This window comes from Rhipicephalus microplus, chromosome 3 (genome assembly GCF_043290135.1).
Source record: "Rhipicephalus microplus isolate Deutch F79 chromosome 3, USDA_Rmic, whole genome shotgun sequence".
Lineage (NCBI taxonomy): Eukaryota > Metazoa > Arthropoda > Arachnida > Ixodida > Ixodidae > Rhipicephalus > Rhipicephalus microplus.
Window position 1 is genome coordinate 53,164,510 of NC_134702.1, and position 7,346 is coordinate 53,171,855.

Consider the following 7,346-nt stretch of genomic DNA (forward strand, 5'->3'; position numbering starts at 1 on the left):
GAAGAAGACATGGGCGAAAATGAACCATTTACGTTGGTTGCTTATAAGAAGAAGCAAGCAGAGGGCATCCCAGTCGTCTTTCGTCCAACAGCTGAAGGTGCTAGCTTCTGGAAAGTGAACTCCAATCGAGTCGCTGCCGAAGTAGTTTCCGCTGCTAAAGAAAAAGTGCAGCCATTAAGAACGACCAGAAATGGAAGCTTCAGTGTCAGCGTTGCTTCCTTAGCTTCGGCCAAGCGTCTTCTGATGCTTTCGAATGTAGGTGGCCTGGAAGTTGAGCCTTTCATCCCAGAGTCATACACTCGGAACGTTGGGAAAGTAAAACATGTTCCTCTGCAGTATTCAGATGAACAACTCCTGGAGTACTTGAGAGATGCAGGGGTTATATCGGCACGATGGCAAATAAAATACTACCGCCAAGAAGATGAAGGAGTAACGTCACATCGAAACGTCACGTCGTTCTCAACAGGCCTCAGAAAATGAACCATTTAATGGAGACCATGCCTCTGCATCAGTCATGCAATTGATTCTACCAATGCTTTTCGCATAACTTAAGGCAATCCTGTCTGCTCTACCGGAAGCAAACAACCTGCCAGAAGTAAAAGCCCTGTTGCCTCCGGAAGCACTATTGTGTCAACAATCCGGATCAAACCTGCGACAAGTAACATATGAATAAGCGCTACAAAAATGTCTCCATATACCAGTGGAATGCCAATAGTCTTCGAAGGAAGTGTGATGACTTCCGTAAACTTCTTTTGCAGTATAACTTTCCAATGCTTTGCATCCAAGAGGCAGGAATAAATGATGATTTCCGCCTTTCAAACTACGTGATATATAAGTCATCTCGTCGAAGTGGTCCTAGCAGAGTGCATTTGTGCGTCAGAAAGGACCTACCTTCTCACCAAGTTCACTCAAGTGATTCGGACTTCCCGGAATTCGTCGCTTGCAAAGTATCCTTTGGTGAGCAGTGCTTTACAGTGATCAATTTTTACCTACAGCCTTCAAGCCGCATTTCGGTGGAAGAGCTAACAAATATCTTCAACATTTCTAATTCATATACGTTTATATGCGGAGACTTTAATGCGCACAACATAATCTGGGGTAGTGATCAATGTGATGCACGTGGGAACATTGTTGAGTGTGCCGCAGACAAATGCAATTTGACAATTTTAAATGACGGCTCCCCAACTTTTCTCCGAGGGCATAATTACTCTAGTTGCATCGATGTAACCTTGTGTTCCCAAGATCTAGTGAATGGTGTGGTATGGACAACGGATGCAGAAACACGTGGGAGTGACCAATTTCCCATTTTAATAAGTCACCCCTACTTGCGAAAAGACGACACCAGACGCTACAGCAAACTGACGAACTGGAAAGCTTTTCGGCACCACCTAACAAACCAAAATAGTGAACTCACGACAGTTGAAAGGTTTACTGAATTTCTGCAAGATAATGCGAATAAATGTACAAAGAAAGTCCCGATTCCAAAAGACTATGCTGCAGTCGATAGAGAGTATGAACATCTAAGAGCCATCAGACGACGTTCAGAAAGGGCATATCGACGCAGCGGAAGTTTAGAAGCATACAAAAATGCACAGAAAATCCACAGTGTAATGCGCAGACGGCTAGAAAATTTAGGTAAACGACGCTGGCGTGATTTCTGTGGCACGCTCTCTCCCCACACTCCTGTTCCAAGAATTTGGCTTGTAATTCGAGCACTTAGTGGCCCTGTATCACAGAACTTCCCATTTCGTGCTCTTGCTGTAGCCTTGAACAAACCGGAAGCTGTGGTAGAAGATGAATTTTGTCAACTTATCAGTAGACCCGCCGCATCACAATGTGCCTTGTTTGATAATTCTGTCGCGTTAGCCAGCCAGAAAATCAATGCTTGCTTTAGGCCCAGCATTTTCAACTAGACCCTGTATTTACGTTAATGGTGCATTCAGACGACGGACCAAATCCGGATTTGTCGTGGACGCGGACGACTAATCCGCGGATGATCCGCCTGCAGACGCATCCACACGACGGACGATGTCCTAGGAGAAAACAGCCGGATTACCCTCGACAGCAGGTTCGCCACTCACCTGCGCCCGCTGAAAGCAGACCGGTTTGAGAGTATTCAACATGGATGCCCGCAAGAAGCGACGCTCGACTGCGATGTCTGTCGCGTTGTGACAAATGAACGAGGAGTGTTACTCTGTCAGGAGAAAAGGGAGTTGCTGGCAGAATGTTCTTTCAACTACACTGTTCCCTACTTGTAGAACTTCTGAACGTGTCTCCCATGCTTTTTTAGAAGCGGCACGTCGCCGGTTGCAGAAGTTAGAATATTTCGCCATCATGACGGCTAAGAATCTCACATGTCAAACGACGGCGGCGACATTTCCTGAATCACCGAAAGTGATTTCTGCGTATTTAATCCCCTGAGAACAAAGCCCCGGAAACTAAATAAATCATGCTCAAGCGTAGATGATGCCGACCAGTCATGCAGCTATCCGCGAGCCATAGAGGACATGCCGCGAGCAGACGAAAAGTGTACTGGTTGCCAGAAACCCCGAGCTAATCTGCTGAAGTATCGGCTTTCTCCCGCCAGAATCCCGATGTGAGAAACAGGTTGGGTTCATCCGTCCGCGAGCCGCGCGGACGAGGGAAATCGCTGATGTGAGGTCACGTGACGCGCCGTCCGTCTCGCCACATCCGGATTCGGTCCGTCGTCTAAATGCACCATAAGGGAGCTGCATTGTGCTACAGCATCATGTCGTCAAAAATCGGCCTCTGGACCGGACGGCATTACGTACAATATGCTAAAAAACCTTGGGCCCACAGGCACAACCATTCTCTTAGATATTTACAATAATATATGAATGCAATAAATTGTTCCCGAGTCTTGGAAGTCTGCTCGCATCGTTCCGATCTTAAAACCGGCTAAGACGCCCTTGAACCTTGAATCCTTCCATCCAATCAGTCTGACAAGCTGTCTATGTAAGGTAATGGAAAAAATGGTTGATGCGCGACTTCAATGGTGGTGCAAGAGAACTGGTGTATTCTCCAACTACTTCACAGGTTTTAGGAAACAGAGATGCACAATGGATGCAACACTGGACTTAGTAACGTATGTGGAGCACGAACGTGCCTGTCGTAGTTTGACGGTCGCAGTGTTCTTAGACATCAAAAAGGAATTTGACGCAGTCAGTCACACTCATGTTCTGCTGAGTATGTTGGAACTCGGACTGCCCGGCAGGTCTTTGCGGTGGGTATCCAAATTTTTATCAGGTCGTAAAATATTCATTCAGACGAGCGAAGGAAAAAGTACAGAACACGACGTCAGACAGGGAGTGCCACAAGGCAGCGTACTCAGCCCTCTTCTTTTCAACTGTGTTATGGCAGATTTAGCTAAAAGACTGCCTTCCAGGTTGAAATACTCCTTATATGCAGATGATGTGTGCATTTGGGCATCTGGCACGGACATTCGGTTAATTCAGATTGCATTGCAATACGGAATAAATATTACCAACAACTTTTTAAAAGAAAGAGGAATGATTCTATTGCACGCAAAGACAGCTGTATTGCCCTTCACCCGTAAGAAGTTGAAGAACTTCAATCTCAACTTAGAAGGAGAACCACTAATGATTGTAACACAGCACCGGTTTCTCGGATTAATACTTGATAGGCAGCTATCATGGGCACCTCACAAAAAGAAACTCGAAAACGAGGTGAATACGCTAGTGAGTACACTCCGCAGAATTGCTGGGGCATCATGGGGCGGATCTGTATCATCCATGCTCGCTCTTCACAATGCCCTAATACGACAAAAAGTTGCATATTCTGCAGAAGTCTTACACGGCCTTTTCCGCACTTCAGAGGAGGGACTTCAAAGACTATTAGCTAGGGGACTGCGCGTCTGCATAGGTGTTCCACGAGCGACTTCCAGCAGCCTTGTCATAGCAGAGACTCGACAACCACCCTTTCCAGTCATGAGAACAATTGAAACATGCCGCTATTTTTTTTCACTTACAGACGCAACACAAGGACCACCCATTGGCACTGGAGATTTTACTAAGAGATAAAAGCAATGCCCATAACGATGTACAGAGTAATGTACATATATTACTCAGAAATGAATTTTGGAGCTCTGAAATGGACTATCCTCCATGGCTGCTTGCAATACCAAGCATTCAGTTCTCAGTGAATGGCATTATCAGAATGAAAGACATGTTCATCCAAGTTGCTTAACAACTAGCGCTTTATCAGATACACATGCGGTATCCAGGGTACATACACATTTACACAGATGGCTCAAGTACTACAACGTCTTCAACATTGGCATTTATCATACCACAGCTCAATCTTCAGGAATCGTTTAAATTATGTCGCGTGACATCATCTACTACATCTGAACTCTGCGATATTCTGTATACTCTAAAGTTTATAAACTCGTTAGCAGACGCTGAAAAATGGGTACTTTTCAGTGACTCACAGGCCGCATTTATATCACTCTCCAGTACAAACAGGACAGTAATAAGTGATAGTATGACATACGAAACGCTGAAAGAGCTCACCAAAGCAAAGAAGGCGCAATATGAGATCAAATTCCAGTGGATACCTGGCCATTGCAACATTCCTACAAACACAGCTGCCGATGAAGCAGCACGACGTGCACATCGTAAAGACGTTACTGTTTATTTATCAATTTCGAAAAATGAATTGCGTAGTATTATAAAGAAACAACTTTCAGAATGAGCAAAACTGCTTGGTTTGACCAAAGTGCAAAGAGCTGCGCTTTATATCACATCGATCCATTTATTAAATTCAAAATCACGCTGGCATTAGATAGAAGTATGGAAACTCTAATTCACCGATTGAGGCTAGGCACCACATACACAAAACATTTTTTGCACAGAATCGGCAGAGCTGAAACGCCCGAATGCGAATGTGGATTTATAGATGAAGACGTATGTCACCTTCTCATAACCCCGTATTCTAGAACGTCCCTTCACTCAACGCTTCACCTTCACTTGAGAAAGCCGATGGGAGCGCTGTCTCTAGGCACGGCAAGTCACTGCATATCAGCGATAATCTGCGGCGATTCTTGAGTAGAGCAGCATCATTTTCAGCCGAGCAGCGGCGCAGTGCTCAACTCCGTCAAGTGAAGGGTGAAAGTCGAGTCGAGGAGCGTTTCTGAATACGGGGGATAGACTGTCCACATCATGACACACCGAGACGCCGTCTTAAGTCCGAACTGTTGGCATTTGACCACAGACCGTTTAACATGAAGAAACTTCTGGGCCCGTGGCCTACTGCAGTTTTACAGTCACACGCTTTAAAAGCATTAACACGTTTTTTACAAGACAGCGGGATTGCTGAAAAGTATTAAGAAATAACGAACTTTCATCTGTAACACAATTGCTTATTAAGTACAGTATCATGTGACGCCCATCATGTGTGTGTTGTGAAATGAATGACGTGTCGTCTATTACGTACACACGAGCGAATGCGTCTTTATAAGGACCAGACGTATGCTCTGCTGTTTTGTGCTGGTGGACCGAATATTAACGAGGGACATTATCAAAGACTTCATTCATTGACTTTCGAACATTTCCTTACCATTATGTTGCGATATGTGCGTATAAGTGTGTCTTTGCATATCTGTGCCCGAGTTTTCTATTTTCCATGCACTGCTTTGTATGTTTTGCTTCAAGATACGTGTTCAAGTTTCACTCAACGGCTAAGGAGTAGCCGGCGCCATAATGGTGCGCTAACATCTCCTTATATATCATATCAATAAAAAAAAGATAAGAGGTTCAAACAGCGTATCATAGCACCTACTCTGCGAGATATTGGCGCTAAAAGCATTCATAGCATGACCGAAAAAGGAAATTTCACACTAATAGACTGATGAGTCGACTCAATAAGGCTCACTTAGACTCAAATCGAGCCACGAGTACACACCTGAATGACTCCGGCTTCGTAACACGTTGTTGACTTTGTTTGCGAGTGAGTCAGGTTTAGAAAAAGTTCAGTGAGTCCGAGTCTGAGTAAGTGCGGTTAGGGGTGGCCCACTAAGCCGGCCCCATAACAAATTCTAATTAGATGCTGGCAGTTGTGTGTTCGGAGAGGATCATTATGCCACCAGAGGTTTTTCAAGTGGTTAATCACCAGTTAAACAGGTATTTTGAAGCGGCGCGAAACCACGTTGAGAGAAGGCGAGCTCTAGACCCTACTAGACTCTCGCTGCTAGCCCCACGTAGCCTTCGCAAGCCAAACCTCTTGCCTATCCTCTCGAGCATCTGAGCAAACGGTTACGTGCCCATGGTATCCCCTAGCAAGCCCAACCCCCGTGCACGCGAGCGGTGTTGTTTTGTTGACCAGCGTTATCGTTATTTTCATTAGATAGCGTTAGTGGTTTTAGAGGCGAAGCTTCTTACAGACAGACAGACAGACAGACAGACAGACAGACAGACAGACAGACAGACAGACAGACAGACAGACAGACAGACAGACAGACAGACAGACAGACAGACAGACAGACGGGCAGGTGGGCAGGTGGGCGGGCGGGCGGGTGGGCGGACAATATTTTCACTCTCATCATCATTCACCTCGTGGATACGCTGCATGATTTATTTATGGAGACCTGTGGTCCTGTCTAAAGTTTAGGTCGTGGTTATGTTTCACTGTATTGTTGTGATACAAAAAGCAGTTAGCATACGCATAAGGGTATATGTGTCTTGTGACAAAGTACTTGACGAACTGATCGATCGGCCCTTGACATAAGAGAGAACACTAGCAGCTTGTTCTATATCTCGCCCCGCCCTTGAACCTTTAGCACCGTTTTTGCAAGACAAGTTGGCGCTGTAATTACTACACCGTGTTCGTGGAAATCGATGGCAGAAGCTCTAATCGTTGAACATTTTTTCTAAACGCTGACTATGCAATGTACGCCCACGGGACGGCTATATGCTCTCCCAATGTAGAGTATCTAGTACTCTAAATCGTTACCCCCTTTTTCTAAACACACGTCGGCTCCTGAATCTGGTTTGCAAGAGCTAAGGACGTCCCTGTGCGTTCTACGTCAGGGATGTTCGTCAGTAGGAGTCATGGTGCCCATCGCGTCTTGGACGCCTTCGAAGGCGCTTGTCTTCGATGTTGTTGTCCCTACGGGGTCTATACCCCGCGACAACTTTCTGTGGCAGCACAGCCAAGGCTACGGAGCCGAAGCACGCTTGTCTTACTGCGCCACAGCATGTAGTCCCTCAACGAAAACGTTTGTATACTGTTATGGGTAACTAATATTTTACCATTCGTCACTTACATTTTTCGCGGATTTATTTTTTAATTAGTGAATAAAAGCGTTG